The following is a 25,522-nucleotide window of genomic DNA, read 5'->3' on the forward strand; positions in this document are numbered from 1 at the left end:
CTTTCGCACTCGAACTGCGTGAGCCATGAGAATGAACCGCGGGATTCCGTGTGGAAAGAACCAATCATGCAGCGCGGACGACTGCTCGTTTGGACTCCTGCGTGCTATTGTACATACTGGCGTCGGCCTAGCATCGCAAGTTGCCTGCCGCGCCGTGAATGCACGTGTAGCAACAGAAAAAATGAGCCAGGGAGTGCAGACTCTCTACCACTTGTATTCGGTACTTACCAAGATCCCAGAAAGTGTAACGATCGCCTGCCTCGGTAGCGCAGTAGGCAGCGCGTAAGTCTCATAATCTTAAGGTCGTGAGTTCGATCCTCACCCGGGGCATCTAATTTTCTGTGACTGATGGTGGTGCTGTTGCTAGGGCGCCAACTTATTTCTTGTTTGTTATCCACAACGTTTCAACGCTTCAGCGGGAAAATGTTTACATACAGCTTCCCTTTTCCTCTTCTCCCAGCAGAGCATGAAGCCAAAAGCATTGCTCTGCGACGTTTGAGGTGCGCGCCTTGCCAGTCAGTATGTGCAAAGATGCTCGCAAAGAGAGCGACAATGCGACAAGCGACCGTACGAACGGGCGAATGAAACGGCCGCATCCGGTGTGGTCTAGTGGCTAGGATACCTGGCTTTCACCCAGGAGGCCCGGGTTCGATTCCCGGTACCGGAACGGGATTTTTTCCACACGAATCGTGACAAGTTTGAGCTGTCCGAGCGGCCGTTTCCCGTCCTGCTCGCAATATAGCTACTGTTTCGTGACCGTCAGCAGAATGTAGACTAGGGAAGCAGACACACGACGACCGTAGGAATGGTGTATGGCTTCATGCCAGCTGATTCCAGCGTAGGGCTGAGCAACTGCATCTGCCGAGGCCCGTTAGCTCAGTTGGTTAGAGCGTCGTGCTAATAACGCGAAGGTCGTGGGTTCGATCCCCCCACGGGCCACTACTCTTTTACTACTGCGAAAAGGCAGCGCCGATTTCAGCTGGCGAGTGTGATGACCAAATGATCATCACCCTGCGTGGAAGTTGACAGAGGATCCGAACCCGACTCGTGGGGAAGCACTACAGCATTCGCTCGGCAATGGCCATAATATCTTGAATACACTGGTTAGAGAAAATGAAAGAAAATGTCCGATTGCCGATGCGTAACAACTTTGGCCCTTGTCAGTACTTGGGCGGGTGAGCGCATGGGAACACAGGGCACTATTGGCAGTTTTACTTCCTATTTTTGTTTCTCCATTGTTTTCGGAGCTACAGCCCGATTCGGTCAGGGAGACGCCACCGTGAAATGAAGGGGGCGTGCTGTGTGTCCATCGCCTCGCCTCTCCTTACCTCTCTCAGTCGTTTCTCGTGCTTGTCGTTTTGATATAGGCCGATTTGAGAGCGTCAGCTCTCGCGTCAGCTGAGCAAAGTCGAGACAAGTCGAGACACACTAAGGGCTGGTATGCAGCGAGTAAGAGGGCGAAAAAACAATAGTTTAAGAGCGCGTGGCAAAAGTACTCATAGGCGAAATTAAAAGCCTGCTGCGGTGGCCGGGAATCGAACCCGGATCAACTGCTTGGAAGGCAACTATGCTGACCATTACACCACCACCGCACAAGCGAGCGCCCCGCCACCGCGCTGAGTCGGCTTCCCGCCTGTCGGCAGCGGCCGAAGGTGATCGTACCCGGCAGGCGCATTTCGAGGCAGGCTAGGGGAGCACATCCAGACGCATTCGGACAGCGTATCCGCGCACATTTCGCATCCTTTGGCAAGAGTCGGCGCCGGCGACGCAAGAGTACGCAGAGGACCGCGTTCTGGCGGCATCTTTAAGCAGCGCAGTGCAGGATTCAGCGTCTGCAGCATCTTCTCCACAGAATGCTACGGCGCTTGACGGCAGTCCCACTTTCCCTTGAGACACCTGCTCGGGAAGCAGCGTGAAGGTACCGCCGGCCCGAGCATCGGTGGTTCAGTGGTAGAATGCTCGCCTGCCACGCGGGCGGCCCGGGTTCGATTCCCGGCCGATGCATCACTTTGTTTTTTCTCCGGTAGGGGTGCTGCGTGTCTTTCGCACTCGAACTGCGTGAGCCATGAGAATGAACCGCGGGATTCCGTGTGGAAAGAACCAATCATGCAGCGCGGACGACTGCTCGTTTGGACTCCTGCGTGCTATTGTACATACTGGCGTCGGCCTAGCATCGCAAGTTGCCTGCCGCGCCGTGAATGCACGTGTAGCAACAGAAAAAATGAGCCAGGGAGTGCAGACTCTCTACCACTTGTATTCGGTACTTACCAAGATCCCAGAAAGTGTAACGATCGCCTGCCTCGGTAGCGCAGTAGGCAGCGCGTAAGTCTCATAATCTTAAGGTCGTGAGTTCGATCCTCACCCGGGGCATCTAATTTTCTGTGACTGATGGTGGTGCTGTTGCTAGGGCGCCAACTTATTTCTTGTTTGTTATCCACAACGTTTCAACGCTTCAGCGGGAAAATGTTTACATACAGCTTCCCTTTTCCTCTTCTCCCAGCAGAGCATGAAGCCAAAAGCATTGCTCTGCGACGTTTGAGGTGCGCGCCTTGCCAGTCAGTATGTGCAAAGATGCTCGCAAAGAGAGCGACAATGCGACAAGCGACCGTACGAACGGGCGAATGAAACGGCCGCATCCGGTGTGGTCTAGTGGCTAGGATACCTGGCTTTCACCCAGGAGGCCCGGGTTCGATTCCCGGTACCGGAACGGGATTTTTTCCACACGAATCGTGACAAGTTTGAGCTGTCCGAGCGGCCGTTTCCCGTCCTGCTCGCAATATAGCTACTGTTTCGTGACCGTCAGCAGAATATAGACTAGGGAAGCAGACACACGACGACCGTAGGAATGGTGTATGGCTTCATGCCAGCTGATTCCAGCGTAGGGCTGAGCAACTGCATCTGCCGAGGCCCGTTAGCTCAGTTGGTTAGAGCGTCGTGCTAATAACGCGAAGGTCGTGGGTTCGATCCCCCCACGGGCCACTACTCTTTTACTACTGCGAAAAGGCAGCGCCGATTTCAGCTGGCGAGTGTGATGACCAAATGATCATCACCCTGCGTGGAAGTTGACAGAGAATCCGAACCCGACTCGTGGGGAAGCGCTACAGCATTCGCTCGGCAATGGCCATAATATCTTGAATACACTGGTTAGAGAAAATGAAAGAAAATGTCCGATTGCCGATGCGTAACAACTTTGGCCCTTGTCAGTACTTGGGCGGGTGAGCGCATGGGAACACAGGGCACTATTGGCAGTTTTACTTCCTATTTTTGTTTCTCCATTGTTTTCGGAGCTACAGCCCGATTCGGTCAGGGAGACGCCACCGTGAAATGAAGGGGGCGTGCTGTGTGTCCATCGCCTCGCCTCTCCTTACCTCTCTCAGTCGTTTCTCGTGCTTGTCGTTTTGATATAGGCTGATTTGAGAGCGTCAGCTCTCGCGTCAGCTGAGCAAAGTCGAGACAAGTCGAGACACACTAAGGGCTGGTATGCAGCGAGTAAGAGGGCGAAAAAACAATAGTTTAAGAGCGCGTGGCAAAAGTACTCATAGGCGAAATTAAAAGCCTGCTGCGGTGGCCGGGAATCGAACCCGGATCAACTGCTTGGAAGGCAACTATGCTGACCATTACACCACCACCGCACAAGCGAGCGCCCCGCCACCGCGCTGAGTCGGCTTCCCGCCTGTCGGCAGCGGCCGAAGGTGATCGTACCCGGCAGGCGCATTTCGAGGCAGGCTAGGGGAGCACATCCAGACGCATTCGGACAGCGTATCCGCGCACATTTCGCATCCTTTGGCAAGAGTCGGCGCCGGCGACGCAAGAGTACGCAGAGGACCGCGTTCTGGCGGCATCTTTAAGCAGCGCAGTGCAGGATTCAGCGTCTGCAGCATCTTCTCCACAGAATGCTACGGCGCTTGACGGCAGTCCCACTTTCCCTTGAGACACCTGCTCGGGAAGCAGCGTGAAGGTACCGCCGGCCCGAGCATCGGTGGTTCAGTGGTAGAATGCTCGCCTGCCACGCGGGCGGCCCGGGTTCGATTCCCGGCCGATGCATCATTTTGTTTTTTCTCCGGTAGGGGTGCTGCGTGTCTTTCGCACTCGAACTGCGTGAGCCATGAGAATGAACCGCGGGATTCCGTGTGGAAAGAACCAATCATGCAGCGCGGACGACTGCTCGTTTGGACTCCTGCGTGCTATTGTACATACTGGCGTCGGCCTAGCATCGCAAGTTGCCTGCCGCGCCGTGAATGCACGTGTAGCAACAGAAAAAATGAGCCAGGGAGTGCAGACTCTCTACCACTTGTATTCGGTACTTACCAAGATCCCAGAAAGTGTAACGATCGCCTGCCTCGGTAGCGCAGTAGGCAGCGCGTAAGTCTCATAATCTTAAGGTCGTGAGTTCGATCCTCACCCGGGGCATCTAATTTTCTGTGACTGATGGTGGTGCTGTTGCTAGGGCGCCAACTTATTTCTTGTTTGTTATCCACAACGTTTCAACGCTTCAGCGGGAAAATGTTTACATACAGCTTCCCTTTTCCTCTTCTCCCAGCAGAGCATGAAGCCAAAAGCATTGCTCTGCGACGTTTGAGGTGCGCGCCTTGCCAGTCAGTATGTGCAAAGATGCTCGCAAAGAGAGCGACAATGCGACAAGCGACCGTACGAACGGGCGAATGAAACGGCCGCATCCGGTGTGGTCTAGTGGCTAGGATACCTGGCTTTCACCCAGGAGGCCCGGGTTCGATTCCCGGTACCGGAACGGGATTTTTTCCACACGAATCGTGACAAGTTTGAGCTGTCCGAGCGGCCGTTTCCCGTCCTGCTCGCAATATAGCTACTGTTTCGTGACCGTCAGCAGAATGTAGACTAGGGAAGCAGACACACGACGACCGTAGGAATGGTGTATGGCTTCATGCCAGCTGATTCCAGCGTAGGGCTGAGCAACTGCATCTGCCGAGGCCCGTTAGCTCAGTTGGTTAGAGCGTCGTGCTAATAACGCGAAGGTCGTGGGTTCGATCCCCCCACGGGCCACTACTCTTTTACTACTGCGAAAAGGCAGCGCCGATTTCAGCTGGCGAGTGTGATGACCAAATGATCATCACCCTGCGTGGAAGTTGACAGAGGATCCGAACCCGACTCGTGGGGAAGCACTACAGCATTCGCTCGGCAATGGCCATAATATCTTGAATACACTGGTTAGAGAAAATGAAAGAAAATGTCCGATTGCCGATGCGTAACAACTTTGGCCCTTGTCAGTACTTGGGCGGGTGAGCGCATGGGAACACAGGGCACTATTGGCAGTTTTACTTCCTATTTTTGTTTCTCCATTGTTTTCGGAGCTACAGCCCGATTCGGTCAGGGAGACGCCACCGTGAAATGAAGGGGGCGTGCTGTGTGTCCATCGCCTCGCCTCTCCTTACCTCTCTCAGTCGTTTCTCGTGCTTGTCGTTTTGATATAGGCCGATTTGAGAGCGTCAGCTCTCGCGTCAGCTGAGCAAAGTCGAGACAAGTCGAGACACACTAAGGGCTGGTATGCAGCGAGTAAGAGGGCGAAAAAACAATAGTTTAAGAGCGCGTGGCAAAAGTACTCATAGGCGAAATTAAAAGCCTGCTGCGGTGGCCGGGAATCGAACCCGGATCAACTGCTTGGAAGGCAACTATGCTGACCATTACACCACCACCGCACAAGCGAGCGCCCCGCCACCGCGCTGAGTCGGCTTCCCGCCTGTCGGCAGCGGCCGAAGGTGATCGTACCCGGCAGGCGCATTTCGAGGCAGGCTAGGGGAGCACATCCAGACGCATTCGGACAGCGTATCCGCGCACATTTCGCATCCTTTGGCAAGAGTCGGCGCCGGCGACGCAAGAGTACGCAGAGGACCGCGTTCTGGCGGCATCTTTAAGCAGCGCAGTGCAGGATTCAGCGTCTGCAGCATCTTCTCCACAGAATGCTACGGCGCTTGACGGCAGTCCCACTTTCCCTTGAGACACCTGCTCGGGAAGCAGCGTGAAGGTACCGCCGGCCCGAGCATCGGTGGTTCAGTGGTAGAATGCTCGCCTGCCACGCGGGCGGCCCGGGTTCGATTCCCGGCCGATGCATCACTTTGTTTTTTCTCCGGTAGGGGTGCTGCGTGTCTTTCGCACTCGAACTGCGTGAGCCATGAGAATGAACCGCGGGATTCCGTGTGGAAAGAACCAATCATGCAGCGCGGACGACTGCTCGTTTGGACTCCTGCGTGCTATTGTACATACTGGCGTCGGCCTAGCATCGCAAGTTGCCTGCCGCGCCGTGAATGCACGTGTAGCAACAGAAAAAATGAGCCAGGGAGTGCAGACTCTCTACCACTTGTATTCGGTACTTACCAAGATCCCAGAAAGTGTAACGATCGCCTGCCTCGGTAGCGCAGTAGGCAGCGCGTAAGTCTCATAATCTTAAGGTCGTGAGTTCGATCCTCACCCGGGGCATCTAATTTTCTGTGACTGATGGTGGTGCTGTTGCTAGGGCGCCAACTTATTTCTTGTTTGTTATCCACAACGTTTCAACGCTTCAGCGGGAAAATGTTTACATACAGCTTCCCTTTTCCTCTTCTCCCAGCAGAGCATGAAGCCAAAAGCATTGCTCTGCGACGTTTGAGGTGCGCGCCTTGCCAGTCAGTATGTGCAAAGATGCTCGCAAAGAGAGCGACAATGCGACAAGCGACCGTACGAACGGGCGAATGAAACGGCCGCATCCGGTGTGGTCTAGTGGCTAGGATACCTGGCTTTCACCCAGGAGGCCCGGGTTCGATTCCCGGTACCGGAACGGGATTTTTTCCACACGAATCGTGACAAGTTTGAGCTGTCCGAGCGGCCGTTTCCCGTCCTGCTCGCAATATAGCTACTGTTTCGTGACCGTCAGCAGAATATAGACTAGGGAAGCAGACACACGACGACCGTAGGAATGGTGTATGGCTTCATGCCAGCTGATTCCAGCGTAGGGCTGAGCAACTGCATCTGCCGAGGCCCGTTAGCTCAGTTGGTTAGAGCGTCGTGCTAATAACGCGAAGGTCGTGGGTTCGATCCCCCCACGGGCCACTACTCTTTTACTACTGCGAAAAGGCAGCGCCGATTTCAGCTGGCGAGTGTGATGACCAAATGATCATCACCCTGCGTGGAAGTTGACAGAGAATCCGAACCCGACTCGTGGGGAAGCGCTACAGCATTCGCTCGGCAATGGCCATAATATCTTGAATACACTGGTTAGAGAAAATGAAAGAAAATGTCCGATTGCCGATGCGTAACAACTTTGGCCCTTGTCAGTACTTGGGCGGGTGAGCGCATGGGAACACAGGGCACTATTGGCAGTTTTACTTCCTATTTTTGTTTCTCCATTGTTTTCGGAGCTACAGCCCGATTCGGTCAGGGAGACGCCACCGTGAAATGAAGGGGGCGTGCTGTGTGTCCATCGCCTCGCCTCTCCTTACCTCTCTCAGTCGTTTCTCGTGCTTGTCGTTTTGATATAGGCCGATTTGAGAGCGTCAGCTCTCGCGTCAGCTGAGCAAAGTCGAGACAAGTCGAGACACACTAAGGGCTGGTATGCAGCGAGTAAGAGGGCGAAAAAACAATAGTTTAAGAGCGCGTGGCAAAAGTACTCATAGGCGAAATTAAAAGCCTGCTGCGGTGGCCGGGAATCGAACCCGGATCAACTGCTTGGAAGGCAACTATGCTGACCATTACACCACCACCGCACAAGCGAGCGCCCCGCCACCGCGCTGAGTCGGCTTCCCGCCTGTCGGCAGCGGCCGAAGGTGATCGTACCCGGCAGGCGCATTTCGAGGCAGGCTAGGGGAGCACATCCAGACGCATTCGGACAGCGTATCCGCGCACATTTCGCATCCTTTGGCAAGAGTCGGCGCCGGCGACGCAAGAGTACGCAGAGGACCGCGTTCTGGCGGCATCTTTAAGCAGCGCAGTGCAGGATTCAGCGTCTGCAGCATCTTCTCCACAGAATGCTACGGCGCTTGACGGCAGTCCCACTTTCCCTTGAGACACCTGCTCGGGAAGCAGCGTGAAGGTACCGCCGGCCCGAGCATCGGTGGTTCAGTGGTAGAATGCTCGCCTGCCACGCGGGCGGCCCGGGTTCGATTCCCGGCCGATGCATCATTTTGTTTTTTCTCCGGTAGGGGTGCTGCGTGTCTTTCGCACTCGAACTGCGTGAGCCATGAGAATGAACCGCGGGATTCCGTGTGGAAAGAACCAATCATGCAGCGCGGACGACTGCTCGTTTGGACTCCTGCGTGCTATTGTACATACTGGCGTCGGCCTAGCATCGCAAGTTGCCTGCCGCGCCGTGAATGCACGTGTAGCAACAGAAAAAATGAGCCAGGGAGTGCAGACTCTCTACCACTTGTATTCGGTACTTACCAAGATCCCAGAAAGTGTAACGATCGCCTGCCTCGGTAGCGCAGTAGGCAGCGCGTAAGTCTCATAATCTTAAGGTCGTGAGTTCGATCCTCACCCGGGGCATCTAATTTTCTGTGACTGATGGTGGTGCTGTTGCTAGGGCGCCAACTTATTTCTTGTTTGTTATCCACAACGTTTCAACGCTTCAGCGGGAAAATGTTTACATACAGCTTCCCTTTTCCTCTTCTCCCAGCAGAGCATGAAGCCAAAAGCATTGCTCTGCGACGTTTGAGGTGCGCGCCTTGCCAGTCAGTATGTGCAAAGATGCTCGCAAAGAGAGCGACAATGCGACAAGCGACCGTACGAACGGGCGAATGAAACGGCCGCATCCGGTGTGGTCTAGTGGCTAGGATACCTGGCTTTCACCCAGGAGGCCCGGGTTCGATTCCCGGTACCGGAACGGGATTTTTTCCACACGAATCGTGACAAGTTTGAGCTGTCCGAGCGGCCGTTTCCCGTCCTGCTCGCAATGTAGCTACTGTTTCGTGACCGTCAGCAGAATATAGACTAGGGAAGCAGACACACGACGACCGTAGGAATGGTGTATGGCTTCATGCCAGCTGATTCCAGCGTAGGGCTGAGCAACTGCATCTGCCGAGGCCCGTTAGCTCAGTTGGTTAGAGCGTCGTGCTAATAACGCGAAGGTCGTGGGTTCGATCCCCCCACGGGCCACTACTCTTTTACTACTGCGAAAAGGCAGCGCCGATTTCAGCTGGCGAGTGTGATGACCAAATGATCATCACCCTGCGTGGAAGTTGACAGAGGATCCGAACCCGACTCGTGGGGAAGCACTACAGCATTCGCTCGGCAATGGCCATAATATCTTGAATACACTGGTTAGAGAAAATGAAAGAAAATGTCCGATTGCCGATGCGTAACAACTTTGGCCCTTGTCAGTACTTGGGCGGGTGAGCGCATGGGAACACAGGGCACTATTGGCAGTTTTACTTCCTATTTTTGTTTCTCCATTGTTTTCGGAGCTACAGCCCGATTCGGTCAGGGAGACGCCACCGTGAAATGAAGGGGGCGTGCTGTGTGTCCATCGCCTCGCCTCTCCTTACCTCTCTCAGTCGTTTCTCGTGCTTGTCGTTTTGATATAGGCCGATTTGAGAGCGTCAGCTCTCGCGTCAGCTGAGCAAAGTCGAGACAAGTCGAGACACACTAAGGGCTGGTATGCAGCGAGTAAGAGGGCGAAAAAACAATAGTTTAAGAGCGCGTGGCAAAAGTACTCATAGGCGAAATTAAAAGCCTGCTGCGGTGGCCGGGAATCGAACCCGGATCAACTGCTTGGAAGGCAACTATGCTGACCATTACACCACCACCGCACAAGCGAGCGCCCCGCCACCGCGCTGAGTCGGCTTCCCGCCTGTCGGCAGCGGCCGAAGGTGATCGTACCCGGCAGGCGCATTTCGAGGCAGGCTAGGGGAGCACATCCAGACGCATTCGGACAGCGTATCCGCGCACATTTCGCATCCTTTGGCAAGAGTCGGCGCCGGCGACGCAAGAGTACGCAGAGGACCGCGTTCTGGCGGCATCTTTAAGCAGCGCAGTGCAGGATTCAGCGTCTGCAGCATCTTCTCCACAGAATGCTACGGCGCTTGACGGCAGTCCCACTTTCCCTTGAGACACCTGCTCGGGAAGCAGCGTGAAGGTACCGCCGGCCCGAGCATCGGTGGTTCAGTGGTAGAATGCTCGCCTGCCACGCGGGCGGCCCGGGTTCGATTCCCGGCCGATGCATCATTTTGTTTTTTCTCCGGTAGGGGTGCTGCGTGTCTTTCGCACTCGAACTGCGTGAGCCATGAGAATGAACCGCGGGATTCCGTGTGGAAAGAACCAATCATGCAGCGCGGACGACTGCTCGTTTGGACTCCTGCGTGCTATTGTACATACTGGCGTCGGCCTAGCATCGCAAGTTGCCTGCCGCGCCGTGAATGCACGTGTAGCAACAGAAAAAATGAGCCAGGGAGTGCAGACTCTCTACCACTTGTATTCGGTACTTACCAAGATCCCAGAAAGTGTAACGATCGCCTGCCTCGGTAGCGCAGTAGGCAGCGCGTAAGTCTCATAATCTTAAGGTCGTGAGTTCGATCCTCACCCGGGGCATCTAATTTTCTGTGACTGATGGTGGTGCTGTTGCTAGGGCGCCAACTTATTTCTTGTTTGTTATCCACAACGTTTCAACGCTTCAGCGGGAAAATGTTTACATACAGCTTCCCTTTTCCTCTTCTCCCAGCAGAGCATGAAGCCAAAAGCATTGCTCTGCGACGTTTGAGGTGCGCGCCTTGCCAGTCAGTATGTGCAAAGATGCTCGCAAAGAGAGCGACAATGCGACAAGCGACCGTACGAACGGGCGAATGAAACGGCCGCATCCGGTGTGGTCTAGTGGCTAGGATACCTGGCTTTCACCCAGGAGGCCCGGGTTCGATTCCCGGTACCGGAACGGGATTTTTTCCACACGAATCGTGACAAGTTTGAGCTGTCCGAGCGGCCGTTTCCCGTCCTGCTCGCAATATAGCTACTGTTTCGTGACCGTCAGCAGAATATAGACTAGGGAAGCAGACACACGACGACCGTAGGAATGGTGTATGGCTTCATGCCAGCTGATTCCAGCGTAGGGCTGAGCAACTGCATCTGCCGAGGCCCGTTAGCTCAGTTGGTTAGAGCGTCGTGCTAATAACGCGAAGGTCGTGGGTTCGATCCCCCCACGGGCCACTACTCTTTTACTACTGCGAAAAGGCAGCGCCGATTTCAGCTGGCGAGTGTGATGACCAAATGATCATCACCCTGCGTGGAAGTTGACAGAGGATCCGAACCCGACTCGTGGGGAAGCACTACAGCATTCGCTCGGCAATGGCCATAATATCTTGAATACACTGGTTAGAGAAAATGAAAGAAAATGTCCGATTGCCGATGCGTAACAACTTTGGCCCTTGTCAGTACTTGGGCGGGTGAGCGCATGGGAACACAGGGCACTATTGGCAGTTTTACTTCCTATTTTTGTTTCTCCATTGTTTTCGGAGCTACAGCCCGATTCGGTCAGGGAGACGCCACCGTGAAATGAAGGGGGCGTGCTGTGTGTCCATCGCCTCGCCTCTCCTTACCTCTCTCAGTCGTTTCTCGTGCTTGTCGTTTTGATATAGGCCGATTTGAGAGCGTCAGCTCTCGCGTCAGCTGAGCAAAGTCGAGACAAGTCGAGACACACTAAGGGCTGGTATGCAGCGAGTAAGAGGGCGAAAAAACAATAGTTTAAGAGCGCGTGGCAAAAGTACTCATAGGCGAAATTAAAAGCCTGCTGCGGTGGCCGGGAATCGAACCCGGATCAACTGCTTGGAAGGCAACTATGCTGACCATTACACCACCACCGCACAAGCGAGCGCCCCGCCACCGCGCTGAGTCGGCTTCCCGCCTGTCGGCAGCGGCCGAAGGTGATCGTACCCGGCAGGCGCATTTCGAGGCAGGCTAGGGGAGCACATCCAGACGCATTCGGACAGCGTATCCGCGCACATTTCGCATCCTTTGGCAAGAGTCGGCGCCGGCGACGCAAGAGTACGCAGAGGACCGCGTTCTGGCGGCATCTTTAAGCAGCGCAGTGCAGGATTCAGCGTCTGCAGCATCTTCTCCACAGAATGCTACGGCGCTTGACGGCAGTCCCACTTTCCCTTGAGACACCTGCTCGGGAAGCAGCGTGAAGGTACCGCCGGCCCGAGCATCGGTGGTTCAGTGGTAGAATGCTCGCCTGCCACGCGGGCGGCCCGGGTTCGATTCCCGGCCGATGCATCATTTTGTTTTTTCTCCGGTAGGGGTGCTGCGTGTCTTTCGCACTCGAACTGCGTGAGCCATGAGAATGAACCGCGGGATTCCGTGTGGAAAGAACCAATCATGCAGCGCGGACGACTGCTCGTTTGGACTCCTGCGTGCTATTGTACATACTGGCGTCGGCCTAGCATCGCAAGTTGCCTGCCGCGCCGTGAATGCACGTGTAGCAACAGAAAAAATGAGCCAGGGAGTGCAGACTCTCTACCACTTGTATTCGGTACTTACCAAGATCCCAGAAAGTGTAACGATCGCCTGCCTCGGTAGCGCAGTAGGCAGCGCGTAAGTCTCATAATCTTAAGGTCGTGAGTTCGATCCTCACCCGGGGCATCTAATTTTCTGTGACTGATGGTGGTGCTGTTGCTAGGGCGCCAACTTATTTCTTGTTTGTTATCCACAACGTTTCAACGCTTCAGCGGGAAAATGTTTACATACAGCTTCCCTTTTCCTCTTCTCCCAGCAGAGCATGAAGCCAAAAGCATTGCTCTGCGACGTTTGAGGTGCGCGCCTTGCCAGTCAGTATGTGCAAAGATGCTCGCAAAGAGAGCGACAATGCGACAAGCGACCGTACGAACGGGCGAATGAAACGGCCGCATCCGGTGTGGTCTAGTGGCTAGGATACCTGGCTTTCACCCAGGAGGCCCGGGTTCGATTCCCGGTACCGGAACGGGATTTTTTCCACACGAATCGTGACAAGTTTGAGCTGTCCGAGCGGCCGTTTCCCGTCCTGCTCGCAATATAGCTACTGTTTCGTGACCGTCAGCAGAATATAGACTAGGGAAGCAGACACACGACGACCGTAGGAATGGTGTATGGCTTCATGCCAGCTGATTCCAGCGTAGGGCTGAGCAACTGCATCTGCCGAGGCCCGTTAGCTCAGTTGGTTAGAGCGTCGTGCTAATAACGCGAAGGTCGTGGGTTCGATCCCCCCACGGGCCACTACTCTTTTACTACTGCGAAAAGGCAGCGCCGATTTCAGCTGGCGAGTGTGATGACCAAATGATCATCACCCTGCGTGGAAGTTGACAGAGGATCCGAACCCGACTCGTGGGGAAGCACTACAGCATTCGCTCGGCAATGGCCATAATATCTTGAATACACTGGTTAGAGAAAATGAAAGAAAATGTCCGATTGCCGATGCGTAACAACTTTGGCCCTTGTCAGTACTTGGGCGGGTGAGCGCATGGGAACACAGGGCACTATTGGCAGTTTTACTTCCTATTTTTGTTTCTCCATTGTTTTCGGAGCTACAGCCCGATTCGGTCAGGGAGACGCCACCGTGAAATGAAGGGGGCGTGCTGTGTGTCCATCGCCTCGCCTCTCCTTACCTCTCTCAGTCGTTTCTCGTGCTTGTCGTTTTGATATAGGCCGATTTGAGAGCGTCAGCTCTCGCGTCAGCTGAGCAAAGTCGAGACAAGTCGAGACACACTAAGGGCTGGTATGCAGCGAGTAAGAGGGCGAAAAAACAATAGTTTAAGAGCGCGTGGCAAAAGTACTCATAGGCGAAATTAAAAGCCTGCTGCGGTGGCCGGGAATCGAACCCGGATCAACTGCTTGGAAGGCAACTATGCTGACCATTACACCACCACCGCACAAGCGAGCGCCCCGCCACCGCGCTGAGTCGGCTTCCCGCCTGTCGGCAGCGGCCGAAGGTGATCGTACCCGGCAGGCGCATTTCGAGGCAGGCTAGGGGAGCACATCCAGACGCATTCGGACAGCGTATCCGCGCACATTTCGCATCCTTTGGCAAGAGTCGGCGCCGGCGACGCAAGAGTACGCAGAGGACCGCGTTCTGGCGGCATCTTTAAGCAGCGCAGTGCAGGATTCAGCGTCTGCAGCATCTTCTCCACAGAATGCTACGGCGCTTGACGGCAGTCCCACTTTCCCTTGAGACACCTGCTCGGGAAGCAGCGTGAAGGTACCGCCGGCCCGAGCATCGGTGGTTCAGTGGTAGAATGCTCGCCTGCCACGCGGGCGGCCCGGGTTCGATTCCCGGCCGATGCATCATTTTGTTTTTTCTCCGGTAGGGGTGCTGCGTGTCTTTCGCACTCGAACTGCGTGAGCCATGAGAATGAACCGCGGGATTCCGTGTGGAAAGAACCAATCATGCAGCGCGGACGACTGCTCGTTTGGACTCCTGCGTGCTATTGTACATACTGGCGTCGGCCTAGCATCGCAAGTTGCCTGCCGCGCCGTGAATGCACGTGTAGCAACAGAAAAAATGAGCCAGGGAGTGCAGACTCTCTACCACTTGTATTCGGTACTTACCAAGATCCCAGAAAGTGTAACGATCGCCTGCCTCGGTAGCGCAGTAGGCAGCGCGTAAGTCTCATAATCTTAAGGTCGTGAGTTCGATCCTCACCCGGGGCATCTAATTTTCTGTGACTGATGGTGGTGCTGTTGCTAGGGCGCCAACTTATTTCTTGTTTGTTATCCACAACGTTTCAACGCTTCAGCGGGAAAATGTTTACATACAGCTTCCCTTTTCCTCTTCTCCCAGCAGAGCATGAAGCCAAAAGCATTGCTCTGCGACGTTTGAGGTGCGCGCCTTGCCAGTCAGTATGTGCAAAGATGCTCGCAAAGAGAGCGACAATGCGACAAGCGACCGTACGAACGGGCGAATGAAACGGCCGCATCCGGTGTGGTCTAGTGGCTAGGATACCTGGCTTTCACCCAGGAGGCCCGGGTTCGATTCCCGGTACCGGAACGGGATTTTTTCCACACGAATCGTGACAAGTTTGAGCTGTCCGAGCGGCCGTTTCCCGTCCTGCTCGCGATATAGCTACTGTTTCGTGACCGTCAGCAGAATATAGACTAGGGAAGCAGACACACGACGACCGTAGGAATGGTGTATGGCTTCATGCCAGCTGATTCCAGCGTAGGGCTGAGCAACTGCATCTGCCGAGGCCCGTTAGCTCAGTTGGTTAGAGCGTCGTGCTAATAACGCGAAGGTCGTGGGTTCGATCCCCCCACGGGCCACTACTCTTTTACTACTGCGAAAAGGCAGCGCCGATTTCAGCTGGCGAGTGTGATGACCAAATGATCATCACCCTGCGTGGAAGTTGACAGAGGATCCGAACCCGACTCGTGGGGAAGCACTACAGCATTCGCTCGGCAATGGCCATAATATCTTGAATACACTGGTTAGAGAAAATGAAAGAAAATGTCCGATTGCCGATGCGTAACAACTTTGGCCCTTGTCAGTACTTGGGCGGGTGAGCGCATGGGAACACAGGGCACTATTGGCAGTTTTACTTCCTATTTTTGTTTCTCCATTGTTTTCGGAGCTACAGCCCGATTCGGTCAGGGAGACGCCACCGTGAAATGAAGGGGGCGTGCTGTGTGTCCATCGCCTCGCCTCTCCTTACCTCTCTCAGTCGTTTCTCGTGCTTGTCGTTTTGATATAGGCCGATTTGAGAGCGTCAGCTCTCGCGTCAGCTGAGCAAAGTCGAGACAAGTCGAGACACACTAAGGGCTGGTATGCAGCGAGTAAGAGGGCGAAAAAACAATAGTTTAAGAGCGCGTGGCAAAAGTACTCATAGGCGAAATTAAAAGCCTGCTGCGGTGGCCGGGAATCGAACCCGGATCAACTGCTTGGAAGGCAACTATGCTGACCATTACACCACCACCGCACAAGCGAGCGCCCCGCCACCGCGCTGAGTCGGCTTCCCGCCTGTCGGCAGCGGCCGAAGGTGATCGTACCCGGCAGGCGCATTTCGAGGCAGGCTAGGGGAGCACATCCAGACGCATTCGGACAGCGTATCCGCGCACATTTCGCATCCTTTGGCAAGAGTCGGCGCCGGCGACGCAAGAGTACGCAGAGGACCGCGTTCTGGCGGCATCTTTAAGCAGCGCAGTGCAGGATTCAGCGTCTGCAGCATCTTCTCCACAGAATGCTACGGCGCTTGACGGCAGTCCCACTTTCCCTTGAGACACCTGCTCGGGAAGCAGCGTGAAGGTACCGCCGGCCCGAGCATCGGTGGTTCAGTGGTAGAATGCTCGCCTGCCACGCGGGCGGCCCGGGTTCGATTCCCGGCCGATGCATCATTTTGTTTTTTCTCCGGTAGGGGTGCTGCGTGTCTTTCGCACTCGAACTGCGTGAGCCATGAGAATGAACCGCGGGATTCCGTGTGGAAAGAACCAATCATGCAGCGCGGACGACTGCTCGTTTGGACTCCTGCGTGCTATTGTACATACTGGCGTCGGCCTAGCATCGCAAGTTGCCTGCCGCGCCGTGAATGCACGTGTAGCAACAGAAAAAATGAGCCAGGGAGTGCAGACACTCTACCACTTGTATTCGGTACTTACCAAGATCCCAGAAAGTGTAACGATCGCCTGCCTCGGTAGCGCAGTAGGCAGCGCGTAAGTCTCATAATCTTAAGGTCGTGAGTTCGATCCTCACCCGGGGCATCTAATTTTCTGTGACTGATGGTGGTGCTGTTGCTAGGGCGCCAACTTATTTCTTGTTTGTTATCCACAACGTTTCAACGCTTCAGCGGGAAAATGTTTACATACAGCTTCCCTTTTCCTCTTCTCCCAGCAGAGCATGAAGCCAAAAGCATTGCTCTGCGACGTTTGAGGTGCGCGCCTTGCCAGTCAGTATGTGCAAAGATGCTCGCAAAGAGAGCGACAATGCGACAAGCGACCGTACGAACGGGCGAATGAAACGGCCGCATCCGGTGTGGTCTAGTGGCTAGGATACCTGGCTTTCACCCAGGAGGCCCGGGTTCGATTCCCGGTACCGGAACGGGATTTTTTCCACACGAATCGTGACAAGTTTGAGCTGTCCGAGCGGCCGTTTCCCGTCCTGCTCGCAATATAGCTACTGTTTCGTGACCGTCAGCAGAATATAGACTAGGGAAGCAGACACACGACGACCGTAGGAATGGTGTATGGCTTCATGCCAGCTGATTCCAGCGTAGGGCTGAGCAACTGCATCTGCCGAGGCCCGTTAGCTCAGTTGGTTAGAGCGTCGTGCTAATAACGCGAAGGTCGTGGGTTCGATCCCCCCACGGGCCACTACTCTTTTACTACTGCGAAAAGGCAGCGCCGATTTCAGCTGGCGAGTGTGATGACCAAATGATCATCACCCTGCGTGGAAGTTGACAGAGGATCCGAACCCGACTCGTGGGGAAGCACTACAGCATTCGCTCGGCAATGGCCATAATATCTTGAATACACTGGTTAGAGAAAATGAAAGAAAATGTCCGATTGCCGATGCGTAACAACTTTGGCCCTTGTCAGTACTTGGGCGGGTGAGCGCATGGGAACACAGGGCACTATTGGCAGTTTTACTTCCTATTTTTGTTTCTCCATTGTTTTCGGAGCTACAGCCCGATTCGGTCAGGGAGACGCCACCGTGAAATGAAGGGGGCGTGCTGTGTGTCCATCGCCTCGCCTCTCCTTACCTCTCTCAGTCGTTTCTCGTGCTTGTCGTTTTGATATAGGCCGATTTGAGAGCGTCAGCTCTCGCGTCAGCTGAGCAAAGTCGAGACAAGTCGAGACACACTAAGGGCTGGTATGCAGCGAGTAAGAGGGCGAAAAAACAATAGTTTAAGAGCGCGTGGCAAAAGTACTCATAGGCGAAATTAAAAGCCTGCTGCGGTGGCCGGGAATCGAACCCGGATCAACTGCTTGGAAGGCAACTATGCTGACCATTACACCACCACCGCACAAGCGAGCGCCCCGCCACCGCGCTGAGTCGGCTTCCCGCCTGTCGGCAGCGGCCGAAGGTGATCGTACCCGGCAGGCGCATTTCGAGGCAGGCTAGGGGAGCACATCCAGACGCATTCGGACAGCGTATCCGCGCACATTTCGCATCCTTTGGCAAGAGTCGGCGCCGGCGACGCAAGAGTACGCAGAGGACCGCGTTCTGGCGGCATCTTTAAGCAGCGCAGTGCAGGATTCAGCGTCTGCAGCATCTTCTCCACAGAATGCTACGGCGCTTGACGGCAGTCCCACTTTCCCTTGAGACACCTGCTCGGGAAGCAGCGTGAAGGTACCGCCGGCCCGAGCATCGGTGGTTCAGTGGTAGAATGCTCGCCTGCCACGCGGGCGGCCCGGGTTCGATTCCCGGCCGATGCATCATTTTGTTTTTTCTCCGGTAGGGGTGCTGCGTGTCTTTCGCACTCGAACTGCGTGAGCCATGAGAATGAACCGCGGGATTCCGTGTGGAAAGAACCAATCATGCAGCGCGGACGACTGCTCGTTTGGACTCCTGCGTGCTATTGTACATACTGGCGTCGGCCTAGCATCGCAAGTTGCCTGCCGCGCCGTGAATGCACGTGTAGCAACAGAAAAAATGAGCCAGGGAGTGCAGACTCTCTACCACTTGTATTCGGTACTTACCAAGATCCCAGAAAGTGTAACGATCGCCTGCCTCGGTAGCGCAGTAGGCAGCGCGTAAGTCTCATAATCTTAAGGTCGTGAGTTCGATCCTCACCCGGGGCATCTAATTTTCTGTGACTGATGGTGGTGCTGTTGCTAGGGCGCCAACTTATTTCTTGTTTGTTATCCACAACGTTTCAACGCTTCAGCGGGAAAATGTTTACATACAGCTTCCCTTTTCCTCTTCTCCCAGCAGAGCATGAAGCCAAAAGCATTGCTCTGCGACGTTTGAGGTGCGCGCCTTGCCAGTCAGTATGTGCAAAGATGCTCGCAAAGAGAGCGACAATGCGACAAGCGACCGTACGAACGGGCGAATGAAACGGCCGCATCCGGTGTGGTCTAGTGGCTAGGATACCTGGCTTTCACCCAGGAGGCCCGGGTTCGATTCCCGGTACCGGAACGGGATTTTTTCCACACGAATCGTGACAAGTTTGAGCTGTCCGAGCGGCCGTTTCCCGTCCTGCTCGCAATATAGCTACTGTTTCGTGACCGTCAGCAGAATATAGACTAGGGAAGCAGACACACGACGACCGTAGGAATGGTGTATGGCTTCATGCCAGCTGATTCCAGCGTAGGGCTGAGCAACTGCATCTGCCGAGGCCCGTTAGCTCAGTTGGTTAGAGCGTCGTGCTAATAACGCGAAGGTCGTGGGTTCGATCCCCCCACGGGCCACTACTCTTTTACTACTGCGAAAAGGCAGCGCCGATTTCAGCTGGCGAGTGTGATGACCAAATGATCATCACCCTGCGTGGAAGTTGACAGAGGATCCGAACCCGACTCGTGGGGAAGCACTACAGCATTCGCTCGGCAATGGCCATAATATCTTGAATACACTGGTTAGAGAAAATGAAAGAAAATGTCCGATTGCCGATGCGTAACAACTTTGGCCCTTGTCAGTACTTGGGCGGGTGAGCGCATGGGAACACAGGGCACTATTGGCAGTTTTACTTCCTATTTTTGTTTCTCCATTGTTTTCGGAGCTACAGCCCGATTCGGTCAGGGAGACGCCACCGTGAAATGAAGGGGGCGTGCTGTGTGTCCATCGCCTCGCCTCTCCTTACCTCTCTCAGTCGTTTCTCGTGCTTGTCGTTTTGATATAGGCCGATTTGAGAGCGTCAGCTCTCGCGTCAGCTGAGCAAAGTCGAGACAAGTCGAGACACACTAAGGGCTGGTATGCAGCGAGTAAGAGGGCGAAAAAACAATAGTTTAAGAGCGCGTGGCAAAAGTACTCATAGGCGAAATTAAAAGCCTGCTGCGGTGGCCGGGAATCGAACCCGGATCAACTGCTTGGAAGGCAACTATGCTGACCATTACACCACCACCGCACAAGCGAGCGCCCCGCCACCGCGCTGAGTCGGCTTCCCGCCTGTCGGCAGCGGCCGAAGGTGATCGTACCCGGCAGGCGCATTTCGAGGCAGGCTAGGGGAGCACATCCAGACGCATTCGGACAGCGTATCCGCGCACATTTCGCATCCTTTGGCAAGAGTCGGCGCCGGCGACGCAAGAGTACGCAGAGGACCGCGTTCTGGCGGCATCTTTAAGCAGCGCAGTGCAGGATTCAGCGTCTGCAGCATCTTCTCCACAGAATGCTACGGCGCTTGACGGCAGTCCCACTTTCCCTTGAGACACCTGCTCGGGAAGCAGCGTGAAGGTACCGCCGGCCCGAGCATCGGTGGTTCAGTGGTAGAATGCTCGCCTGCCACGCGGGCGGCCCGGGTTCGATTCCCGGCCGATGCATCATTTTGTTTTTTCTCCGGTAGGGGTGCTGCGTGTCTTTCGCACTCGAACTGCGTGAGCCATGAGAATGAACCGCGGGATTCCGTGTGGAAAGAACCAATCATGCAGCGCGGACGACTGCTCGTTTGGACTCCTGCGTGCTATTGTACATACTGGCGTCGGCCTAGCATCGCAAGTTGCCTGCCGCGCCGTGAATGCACGTGTAGCAACAGAAAAAATGAGCCAGGGAGTGCAGACTCTCTACCACTTGTATTCGGTACTTACCAAGATCCCAGAAAGTGTAACGATCGCCTGCCTCGGTAGCGCAGTAGGCAGCGCGTAAGTCTCATAATCTTAAGGTCGTGAGTTCGATCCTCACCCGGGGCATCTAATTTTCTGTGACTGATGGTGGTGCTGTTGCTAGGGCGCCAACTTATTTCTTGTTTGTTATCCACAACGTTTCAACGCTTCAGCGGGAAAATGTTTACATACAGCTTCCCTTTTCCTCTTCTCCCAGCAGAGCATGAAGCCAAAAGCATTGCTCTGCGACGTTTGAGGTGCGCGCCTTGCCAGTCAGTATGTGCAAAGATGCTCGCAAAGAGAGCGACAATGCGACAAGCGACCGTACGAACGGGCGAATGAAACGGCCGCATCCGGTGTGGTCTAGTGGCTAGTATACCTGGCTTTCACCCAGGAGGCCCGGGTTCGATTCCCGGTACCGGAACGGGATTTTTTCCACACGAATCGTGACAAGTTTGAGCTGTCCGAGCGGCCGTTTCCCGTCCTGCTCGCAATATAGCTACTGTTTCGTGACCGTCAGCAGAATATAGACTAGGGAAGCAGACACACGACGACCGTAGGAATGGTGTATGGCTTCATGCCAGCTGATTCCAGCGTAGGGCTGAGCAACTGCATCTGCCGAGGCCCGTTAGCTCAGTTGGTTAGAGCGTCGTGCTAATAACGCGAAGGTCGTGGGTTCGATCCCCCCACGGGCCACTACTCTTTTACTACTGCGAAAAGGCAGCGCCGATTTCAGCTGGCGAGTGTGATGACCAAATGATCATCACCCTGCGTGGAAGTTGACAGAGGATCCGAACCCGACTCGTGGGGAAGCACTACAGCATTCGCTCGGCAATGGCCATAATATCTTGAATACACTGGTTAGAGAAAATGAAAGAAAATGTCCGATTGCCGATGCGTAACAACTTTGGCCCTTGTCAGTACTTGGGCGGGTGAGCGCATGGGAACACAGGGCACTATTGGCAGTTTTACTTCCTATTTTTGTTTCTCCATTGTTTTCGGAGCTACAGCCCGATTCGGTCAGGGAGACGCCACCGTGAAATGAAGGGGGCGTGCTGTGTGTCCATCGCCTCGCCTCTCCTTACCTCTCTCAGTCGTTTCTCGTGCTTGTCGTTTTGATATAGGCCGATTTGAGAGCGTCAGCTCTCGCGTCAGCTGAGCAAAGTCGAGACAAGTCGAGACACACTAAGGGCTGGTATGCAGCGAGTAAGAGGGCGAAAAAACAATAGTTTAAGAGCGCGTGGCAAAAGTACTCATAGGCGAAATTAAAAGCCTGCTGCGGTGGCCGGGAATCGAACCCGGATCAACTGCTTGGAAGGCAACTATGCTGACCATTACACCACCACCGCACAAGCGAGCGCCCCGCCACCGCGCTGAGTCGGCTTCCCGCCTGTCGGCAGCGGCCGAAGGTGATCGTACCCGGCAGGCGCATTTCGAGGCAGGCTAGGGGAGCACATCCAGACGCATTCGGACAGCGTATCCGCGCACATTTCGCATCCTTTGGCAAGAGTCGGCGCCGGCGACGCAAGAGTACGCAGAGGACCGCGTTCTGGCGGCATCTTTAAGCAGCGCAGTGCAGGATTCAGCGTCTGCAGCATCTTCTCCACAGAATGCTACGGCGCTTGACGGCAGTCCCACTTTCCCTTGAGACACCTGCTCGGGAAGCAGCGTGAAGGTACCGCCGGCCCGAGCATCGGTGGTTCAGTGGTAGAATGCTCGCCTGCCACGCGGGCGGCCCGGGTTCGATTCCCGGCCGATGCATCATTTTGTTTTTTCTCCGGTAGGGGTGCTGCGTGTCTTTCGCACTCGAACTGCGTGAGCCATGAGAATGAACCGCGGGATTCCGTGTGGAAAGAACCAATCATGCAGCGCGGACGACTGCTCGTTTGGACTCCTGCGTGCTATTGTACATACTGGCGTCGGCCTAGCATCGCAAGTTGCCTGCCGCGCCGTGAATGCACGTGTAGCAACAGAAAAAATGAGCCAGGGAGTGCAGACTCTCTACCACTTGTATTCGGTACTTACCAAGATCCCAGAAAGTGTAACGATCGCCTGCCTCGGTAGCGCAGTAGGCAGCGCGTAAGTCTCATAATCTTAAGGTCGTGAGTTCGATCCTCACCCGGGGCATCTAATTTTCTGTGACTGATGGTGGTGCTGTTGCTAGGGCGCCAACTTATTTCTTGTTTGTTATCCACAACGTTTCAACGCTTCAGCGGGAAAATGTTTACATACAGCTTCCCTTTTCCTCTTCTCCCAGCAGAGCATGAAGCCAAAAGCATTGCTCTGCGACGTTTGAGGTGCGCGCCTTGCCAGTCAGTATGTGCAAAGATGCTCGCAAAGAGAGCGACAATGCGACAAGCGACCGTACGAACGGGCGAATGAAACGGCCGCATCCGGTGTGGTCTAGTGGCTAGGATACCTGGCTTTCACCCAGGAGGCCCGGGTTCGATTCCCGGTACCGGAACGGGATTTTTTCCACACGAATCGTGACAAGTTTGAGCTGTCCGAGCGGCCGTTTCCCGTCCTGCTCGCAATATAGCTACTGTTTCGTGACCGTCAGCAGAATATAGACTAGGGAAGCAGACACACGACGACCGTAGGAATGGTGTATGGCTTCATGCCAGCTGATTCCAGCGTAGGGCTGAGCAACTGCATCTGCCGAGGCCCGTTAGCTCAGTTGGTTAGAGCGTCGTGCTAATAACGCGAAGGTCGTGGGTTCGATCCCCCCACGGGCCACTACTCTTTTACTACTGCGAAAAGGCAGCGCCGATTTCAGCTGGCGAGTGTGATGACCAAATGATCATCACCCTGCGTGGAAGTTGACAGAGGATCCGAACCCGACTCGTGGGGAAGCACTACAGCATTCGCTCGGCAATGGCCATAATATCTTGAATACACTGGTTAGAGAAAATGAAAGAAAATGTCCGATTGCCGATGCGTAACAACTTTGGCCCTTGTCAGTACTTGGGCGGGTGAGCGCATGGGAACACAGGGCACTATTGGCAGTTTTACTTCCTATTTTTGTTTCTCCATTGTTTTCGGAGCTACAGCCCGATTCGGTCAGGGAGACGCCACCGTGAAATGAAGGGGGCGTGCTGTGTGTCCATCGCCTCGCCTCTCCTTACCTCTCTCAGTCGTTTCTCGTGCTTGTCGTTTTGATATAGGCCGATTTGAGAGCGTCAGCTCTCGCGTCAGCTGAGCAAAGTCGAGACAAGTCGAGACACACTAAGGGCTGGTATGCAGCGAGTAAGAGGGCGAAAAAACAATAGTTTAAGAGCGCGTGGCAAAAGTACTCATAGGCGAAATTAAAAGCCTGCTGCGGTGGCCGGGAATCGAACCCGGATCAACTGCTTGGAAGGCAACTATGCTGACCATTACACCACCACCGCACAAGCGAGCGCCCCGCCACCGCGCTGAGTCGGCTTCCCGCCTGTCGGCAGCGGCCGAAGGTGATCGTACCCGGCAGGCGCATTTCGAGGCAGGCTAGGGGAGCACATCCAGACGCATTCGGACAGCGTATCCGCGCACATTTCGCATCCTTTGGCAAGAGTCGGCGCCGGCGACGCAAGAGTACGCAGAGGACCGCGTTCTGGCGGCATCTTTAAGCAGCGCAGTGCAGGATTCAGCGTCTGCAGCATCTTCTCCACAGAATGCTACGGCGCTTGACGGCAGTCCCACTTTCCCTTGAGACACCTGCTCGGGAAGCAGCGTGAAGGTACCGCCGGCCCGAGCATCGGTGGTTCAGTGGTAGAATGCTCGCCTGCCACGCGGGCGGCCCGGGTTCGATTCCCGGCCGATGCATCATTTTGTTTTTTCTCCGGTAGGGGTGCTGCGTGTCTTTCGCACTCGAACTGCGTGAGCCATGAGAATGAACCGCGGGATTCCGTGTGGAAAGAACCAATCATGCAGCGCGGACGACTGCTCGTTTGGACTCCTGCGTGCTATTGTACATACTGGCGTCGGCCTAGCATCGCAAGTTGCCTGCCGCGCCGTGAATGCACGTGTAGCAACAGAAAAAATGAGCCAGGGAGTGCAGACTCTCTACCACTTGTATTCGGTACTTACCAAGATCCCAGAAAGTGTAACGATCGCCTGCCTCGGTAGCGCAGTAGGCAGCGCGTAAGTCTCATAATCTTAAGGTCGTGAGTTCGATCCTCACCCGGGGCATCTAATTTTCTGTGACTGATGGTGGTGCTGTTGCTAGGGCGCCAACTTATTTCTTGTTTGTTATCCACAACGTTTCAACGCTTCAGCGGGAAAATGTTTACATACAGCTTCCCTTTTCCTCTTCTCCCAGCAGAGCATGAAGCCAAAAGCATTGCTCTGCGACGTTTGAGGTGCGCGCCTTGCCAGTCAGTATGTGCAAAGATGCTCGCAAAGAGAGCGACAATGCGACAAGCGACCGTACGAACGGGCGAATGAAACGGCCGCATCCGGTGTGGTCTAGTGGCTAGGATACCTGGCTTTCACCCAGGAGGCCCGGGTTCGATTCCCGGTACCGGAACGGGATTTTTTCCACACGAATCGTGACAAGTTTGAGCTGTCCGAGCGGCCGTTTCCCGTCCTGCTCGCAATATAGCTACTGTTTCGTGACCGTCAGCAGAATATAGACTAGGGAAGCAGACACACGACGACCGTAGGAATGGTGTATGGCTTCATGCCAGCTGATTCCAGCGTAGGGCTGAGCAACTGCATCTGCCGAGGCCCGTTAGCTCAGTTGGTTAGAGCGTCGTGCTAATAACGCGAAGGTCGTGGGTTCGATCCCCCCACGGGCCACTACTCTTTTACTACTGCGAAAAGGCAGCGCCGATTTCAGCTGGCGAGTGTGATGACCAAATGATCATCACCCTGCGTGGAAGTTGACAGAGGATCCGAACCC

At 54.9% G+C, this 25,522-nt stretch overlaps 63 non-coding genes across 63 annotated transcripts; 51 read left to right on the top strand and 12 right to left on the bottom strand.

The window, feature by feature from the left end:
• The first annotated feature begins 257 nt into the window (after window positions 1-257).
• On the top strand, window positions 258-330 carry Trnam-cau. Its single transcript has one exon. It is a non-coding gene; the product is annotated as a tRNA-Met (tRNA).
• Window positions 331-595: 265 nt separating this feature from the next.
• On the top strand, window positions 596-667 carry Trnae-uuc. Its single transcript has one exon. It is a non-coding gene; the product is annotated as a tRNA-Glu (tRNA).
• A 198-nt stretch (window positions 668-865) lies between these two features.
• On the top strand, window positions 866-939 carry Trnai-aau. The gene has a single exon. It is a non-coding gene; the product is annotated as a tRNA-Ile (tRNA).
• Window positions 940-1,520: 581 nt separating this feature from the next.
• Trnag-ucc lies at window positions 1,521-1,592 on the bottom strand. The gene has a single exon. It is a non-coding gene; the product is annotated as a tRNA-Gly (tRNA).
• A 341-nt stretch (window positions 1,593-1,933) lies between these two features.
• Window positions 1,934-2,004, top strand: Trnag-gcc. Its single transcript has one exon. It is a non-coding gene; the product is annotated as a tRNA-Gly (tRNA).
• A 293-nt stretch (window positions 2,005-2,297) lies between these two features.
• Window positions 2,298-2,370, top strand: Trnam-cau. The gene has a single exon. It is a non-coding gene; the product is annotated as a tRNA-Met (tRNA).
• A 265-nt stretch (window positions 2,371-2,635) lies between these two features.
• Trnae-uuc lies at window positions 2,636-2,707 on the top strand. Its single transcript has one exon. It is a non-coding gene; the product is annotated as a tRNA-Glu (tRNA).
• A 198-nt stretch (window positions 2,708-2,905) lies between these two features.
• Window positions 2,906-2,979, top strand: Trnai-aau. Its single transcript has one exon. It is a non-coding gene; the product is annotated as a tRNA-Ile (tRNA).
• A 581-nt stretch (window positions 2,980-3,560) lies between these two features.
• On the bottom strand, window positions 3,561-3,632 carry Trnag-ucc. The gene has a single exon. It is a non-coding gene; the product is annotated as a tRNA-Gly (tRNA).
• Window positions 3,633-3,973: 341 nt separating this feature from the next.
• Window positions 3,974-4,044, top strand: Trnag-gcc. The gene has a single exon. It is a non-coding gene; the product is annotated as a tRNA-Gly (tRNA).
• A 293-nt stretch (window positions 4,045-4,337) lies between these two features.
• On the top strand, window positions 4,338-4,410 carry Trnam-cau. Its single transcript has one exon. It is a non-coding gene; the product is annotated as a tRNA-Met (tRNA).
• A 265-nt stretch (window positions 4,411-4,675) lies between these two features.
• Window positions 4,676-4,747, top strand: Trnae-uuc. The gene has a single exon. It is a non-coding gene; the product is annotated as a tRNA-Glu (tRNA).
• Window positions 4,748-4,945: 198 nt separating this feature from the next.
• Trnai-aau lies at window positions 4,946-5,019 on the top strand. The gene has a single exon. It is a non-coding gene; the product is annotated as a tRNA-Ile (tRNA).
• Window positions 5,020-5,600: 581 nt separating this feature from the next.
• On the bottom strand, window positions 5,601-5,672 carry Trnag-ucc. The gene has a single exon. It is a non-coding gene; the product is annotated as a tRNA-Gly (tRNA).
• A 341-nt stretch (window positions 5,673-6,013) lies between these two features.
• Trnag-gcc lies at window positions 6,014-6,084 on the top strand. Its single transcript has one exon. It is a non-coding gene; the product is annotated as a tRNA-Gly (tRNA).
• Window positions 6,085-6,377: 293 nt separating this feature from the next.
• Window positions 6,378-6,450, top strand: Trnam-cau. Its single transcript has one exon. It is a non-coding gene; the product is annotated as a tRNA-Met (tRNA).
• A 265-nt stretch (window positions 6,451-6,715) lies between these two features.
• Window positions 6,716-6,787, top strand: Trnae-uuc. Its single transcript has one exon. It is a non-coding gene; the product is annotated as a tRNA-Glu (tRNA).
• A 198-nt stretch (window positions 6,788-6,985) lies between these two features.
• Window positions 6,986-7,059, top strand: Trnai-aau. Its single transcript has one exon. It is a non-coding gene; the product is annotated as a tRNA-Ile (tRNA).
• Window positions 7,060-7,640: 581 nt separating this feature from the next.
• Window positions 7,641-7,712, bottom strand: Trnag-ucc. The gene has a single exon. It is a non-coding gene; the product is annotated as a tRNA-Gly (tRNA).
• A 341-nt stretch (window positions 7,713-8,053) lies between these two features.
• On the top strand, window positions 8,054-8,124 carry Trnag-gcc. Its single transcript has one exon. It is a non-coding gene; the product is annotated as a tRNA-Gly (tRNA).
• Window positions 8,125-8,417: 293 nt separating this feature from the next.
• Window positions 8,418-8,490, top strand: Trnam-cau. The gene has a single exon. It is a non-coding gene; the product is annotated as a tRNA-Met (tRNA).
• A 265-nt stretch (window positions 8,491-8,755) lies between these two features.
• Window positions 8,756-8,827, top strand: Trnae-uuc. Its single transcript has one exon. It is a non-coding gene; the product is annotated as a tRNA-Glu (tRNA).
• Window positions 8,828-9,025: 198 nt separating this feature from the next.
• On the top strand, window positions 9,026-9,099 carry Trnai-aau. Its single transcript has one exon. It is a non-coding gene; the product is annotated as a tRNA-Ile (tRNA).
• A 581-nt stretch (window positions 9,100-9,680) lies between these two features.
• Trnag-ucc lies at window positions 9,681-9,752 on the bottom strand. Its single transcript has one exon. It is a non-coding gene; the product is annotated as a tRNA-Gly (tRNA).
• Window positions 9,753-10,093: 341 nt separating this feature from the next.
• Window positions 10,094-10,164, top strand: Trnag-gcc. The gene has a single exon. It is a non-coding gene; the product is annotated as a tRNA-Gly (tRNA).
• A 293-nt stretch (window positions 10,165-10,457) lies between these two features.
• On the top strand, window positions 10,458-10,530 carry Trnam-cau. The gene has a single exon. It is a non-coding gene; the product is annotated as a tRNA-Met (tRNA).
• Window positions 10,531-10,795: 265 nt separating this feature from the next.
• Trnae-uuc lies at window positions 10,796-10,867 on the top strand. Its single transcript has one exon. It is a non-coding gene; the product is annotated as a tRNA-Glu (tRNA).
• Window positions 10,868-11,065: 198 nt separating this feature from the next.
• Window positions 11,066-11,139, top strand: Trnai-aau. Its single transcript has one exon. It is a non-coding gene; the product is annotated as a tRNA-Ile (tRNA).
• Window positions 11,140-11,720: 581 nt separating this feature from the next.
• Trnag-ucc lies at window positions 11,721-11,792 on the bottom strand. The gene has a single exon. It is a non-coding gene; the product is annotated as a tRNA-Gly (tRNA).
• A 341-nt stretch (window positions 11,793-12,133) lies between these two features.
• Window positions 12,134-12,204, top strand: Trnag-gcc. Its single transcript has one exon. It is a non-coding gene; the product is annotated as a tRNA-Gly (tRNA).
• A 293-nt stretch (window positions 12,205-12,497) lies between these two features.
• Window positions 12,498-12,570, top strand: Trnam-cau. Its single transcript has one exon. It is a non-coding gene; the product is annotated as a tRNA-Met (tRNA).
• Window positions 12,571-12,835: 265 nt separating this feature from the next.
• Window positions 12,836-12,907, top strand: Trnae-uuc. Its single transcript has one exon. It is a non-coding gene; the product is annotated as a tRNA-Glu (tRNA).
• Window positions 12,908-13,105: 198 nt separating this feature from the next.
• On the top strand, window positions 13,106-13,179 carry Trnai-aau. Its single transcript has one exon. It is a non-coding gene; the product is annotated as a tRNA-Ile (tRNA).
• Window positions 13,180-13,760: 581 nt separating this feature from the next.
• Trnag-ucc lies at window positions 13,761-13,832 on the bottom strand. The gene has a single exon. It is a non-coding gene; the product is annotated as a tRNA-Gly (tRNA).
• A 341-nt stretch (window positions 13,833-14,173) lies between these two features.
• On the top strand, window positions 14,174-14,244 carry Trnag-gcc. The gene has a single exon. It is a non-coding gene; the product is annotated as a tRNA-Gly (tRNA).
• A 293-nt stretch (window positions 14,245-14,537) lies between these two features.
• Window positions 14,538-14,610, top strand: Trnam-cau. The gene has a single exon. It is a non-coding gene; the product is annotated as a tRNA-Met (tRNA).
• Window positions 14,611-14,875: 265 nt separating this feature from the next.
• Trnae-uuc lies at window positions 14,876-14,947 on the top strand. Its single transcript has one exon. It is a non-coding gene; the product is annotated as a tRNA-Glu (tRNA).
• Window positions 14,948-15,145: 198 nt separating this feature from the next.
• Window positions 15,146-15,219, top strand: Trnai-aau. Its single transcript has one exon. It is a non-coding gene; the product is annotated as a tRNA-Ile (tRNA).
• Window positions 15,220-15,800: 581 nt separating this feature from the next.
• Window positions 15,801-15,872, bottom strand: Trnag-ucc. Its single transcript has one exon. It is a non-coding gene; the product is annotated as a tRNA-Gly (tRNA).
• Window positions 15,873-16,213: 341 nt separating this feature from the next.
• On the top strand, window positions 16,214-16,284 carry Trnag-gcc. The gene has a single exon. It is a non-coding gene; the product is annotated as a tRNA-Gly (tRNA).
• Window positions 16,285-16,577: 293 nt separating this feature from the next.
• Window positions 16,578-16,650, top strand: Trnam-cau. Its single transcript has one exon. It is a non-coding gene; the product is annotated as a tRNA-Met (tRNA).
• Window positions 16,651-16,915: 265 nt separating this feature from the next.
• Trnae-uuc lies at window positions 16,916-16,987 on the top strand. The gene has a single exon. It is a non-coding gene; the product is annotated as a tRNA-Glu (tRNA).
• A 198-nt stretch (window positions 16,988-17,185) lies between these two features.
• Trnai-aau lies at window positions 17,186-17,259 on the top strand. Its single transcript has one exon. It is a non-coding gene; the product is annotated as a tRNA-Ile (tRNA).
• Window positions 17,260-17,840: 581 nt separating this feature from the next.
• Trnag-ucc lies at window positions 17,841-17,912 on the bottom strand. Its single transcript has one exon. It is a non-coding gene; the product is annotated as a tRNA-Gly (tRNA).
• A 341-nt stretch (window positions 17,913-18,253) lies between these two features.
• Trnag-gcc lies at window positions 18,254-18,324 on the top strand. The gene has a single exon. It is a non-coding gene; the product is annotated as a tRNA-Gly (tRNA).
• A 293-nt stretch (window positions 18,325-18,617) lies between these two features.
• On the top strand, window positions 18,618-18,690 carry Trnam-cau. The gene has a single exon. It is a non-coding gene; the product is annotated as a tRNA-Met (tRNA).
• Window positions 18,691-18,955: 265 nt separating this feature from the next.
• Window positions 18,956-19,027, top strand: Trnae-uuc. The gene has a single exon. It is a non-coding gene; the product is annotated as a tRNA-Glu (tRNA).
• A 198-nt stretch (window positions 19,028-19,225) lies between these two features.
• On the top strand, window positions 19,226-19,299 carry Trnai-aau. Its single transcript has one exon. It is a non-coding gene; the product is annotated as a tRNA-Ile (tRNA).
• A 581-nt stretch (window positions 19,300-19,880) lies between these two features.
• Window positions 19,881-19,952, bottom strand: Trnag-ucc. The gene has a single exon. It is a non-coding gene; the product is annotated as a tRNA-Gly (tRNA).
• Window positions 19,953-20,293: 341 nt separating this feature from the next.
• Trnag-gcc lies at window positions 20,294-20,364 on the top strand. Its single transcript has one exon. It is a non-coding gene; the product is annotated as a tRNA-Gly (tRNA).
• A 293-nt stretch (window positions 20,365-20,657) lies between these two features.
• Window positions 20,658-20,730, top strand: Trnam-cau. Its single transcript has one exon. It is a non-coding gene; the product is annotated as a tRNA-Met (tRNA).
• Window positions 20,731-20,995: 265 nt separating this feature from the next.
• Trnae-uuc lies at window positions 20,996-21,067 on the top strand. Its single transcript has one exon. It is a non-coding gene; the product is annotated as a tRNA-Glu (tRNA).
• A 198-nt stretch (window positions 21,068-21,265) lies between these two features.
• Trnai-aau lies at window positions 21,266-21,339 on the top strand. The gene has a single exon. It is a non-coding gene; the product is annotated as a tRNA-Ile (tRNA).
• A 581-nt stretch (window positions 21,340-21,920) lies between these two features.
• Window positions 21,921-21,992, bottom strand: Trnag-ucc. Its single transcript has one exon. It is a non-coding gene; the product is annotated as a tRNA-Gly (tRNA).
• A 341-nt stretch (window positions 21,993-22,333) lies between these two features.
• Window positions 22,334-22,404, top strand: Trnag-gcc. Its single transcript has one exon. It is a non-coding gene; the product is annotated as a tRNA-Gly (tRNA).
• A 293-nt stretch (window positions 22,405-22,697) lies between these two features.
• Window positions 22,698-22,770, top strand: Trnam-cau. Its single transcript has one exon. It is a non-coding gene; the product is annotated as a tRNA-Met (tRNA).
• Window positions 22,771-23,035: 265 nt separating this feature from the next.
• Window positions 23,036-23,107, top strand: Trnae-uuc. The gene has a single exon. It is a non-coding gene; the product is annotated as a tRNA-Glu (tRNA).
• Window positions 23,108-23,305: 198 nt separating this feature from the next.
• Trnai-aau lies at window positions 23,306-23,379 on the top strand. The gene has a single exon. It is a non-coding gene; the product is annotated as a tRNA-Ile (tRNA).
• A 581-nt stretch (window positions 23,380-23,960) lies between these two features.
• Window positions 23,961-24,032, bottom strand: Trnag-ucc. Its single transcript has one exon. It is a non-coding gene; the product is annotated as a tRNA-Gly (tRNA).
• Window positions 24,033-24,373: 341 nt separating this feature from the next.
• On the top strand, window positions 24,374-24,444 carry Trnag-gcc. Its single transcript has one exon. It is a non-coding gene; the product is annotated as a tRNA-Gly (tRNA).
• Window positions 24,445-24,737: 293 nt separating this feature from the next.
• Window positions 24,738-24,810, top strand: Trnam-cau. Its single transcript has one exon. It is a non-coding gene; the product is annotated as a tRNA-Met (tRNA).
• A 265-nt stretch (window positions 24,811-25,075) lies between these two features.
• Trnae-uuc lies at window positions 25,076-25,147 on the top strand. The gene has a single exon. It is a non-coding gene; the product is annotated as a tRNA-Glu (tRNA).
• A 198-nt stretch (window positions 25,148-25,345) lies between these two features.
• Window positions 25,346-25,419, top strand: Trnai-aau. Its single transcript has one exon. It is a non-coding gene; the product is annotated as a tRNA-Ile (tRNA).
• Window positions 25,420-25,522: the final 103 nt, after the last annotated feature.

The sequence above is a fragment of the Schistocerca americana genome, unplaced genomic scaffold, assembly GCF_021461395.2.
Source record: "Schistocerca americana isolate TAMUIC-IGC-003095 unplaced genomic scaffold, iqSchAmer2.1 HiC_scaffold_180, whole genome shotgun sequence".
Taxonomy (NCBI): domain Eukaryota; kingdom Metazoa; phylum Arthropoda; class Insecta; order Orthoptera; family Acrididae; genus Schistocerca; species Schistocerca americana.